The following is a 306-nucleotide window of genomic DNA, read 5'->3' as shown; positions in this document are numbered from 1 at the left end:
CAATTAATTCGAAGCGTTAATCTTCATTTGTGCCATTGCGTACATCTATGATTTGTCAATGCTTCTTGTGTTCAGATAATAAGTCTTGATTTTAGTTTATCACAATTACTCTTTGTACTTTTCTTATTTGATCCTGATGGATGATTATCATCAATATAATGACTGAACTTGCTATGTTTGCTGACCCATTCTCCTCGCCTTTAACCATGTCCAGACGCTGTTCTATGAAGTCAACTGGTGATTTCAGATTTTGTCAAACTCCCAAAACCTATCAAGCCCTCACCACGACGTTTTTGCTTTCGTGGC

This window comes from Rhincodon typus, unplaced genomic scaffold (assembly GCF_021869965.1).
Source record: "Rhincodon typus isolate 14 unplaced genomic scaffold, sRhiTyp1.1 hic_rhity00000087, whole genome shotgun sequence".
Lineage (NCBI taxonomy): Eukaryota > Metazoa > Chordata > Chondrichthyes > Orectolobiformes > Rhincodontidae > Rhincodon > Rhincodon typus.
Note: the sequence above shows the minus strand (reverse complement) of the source record.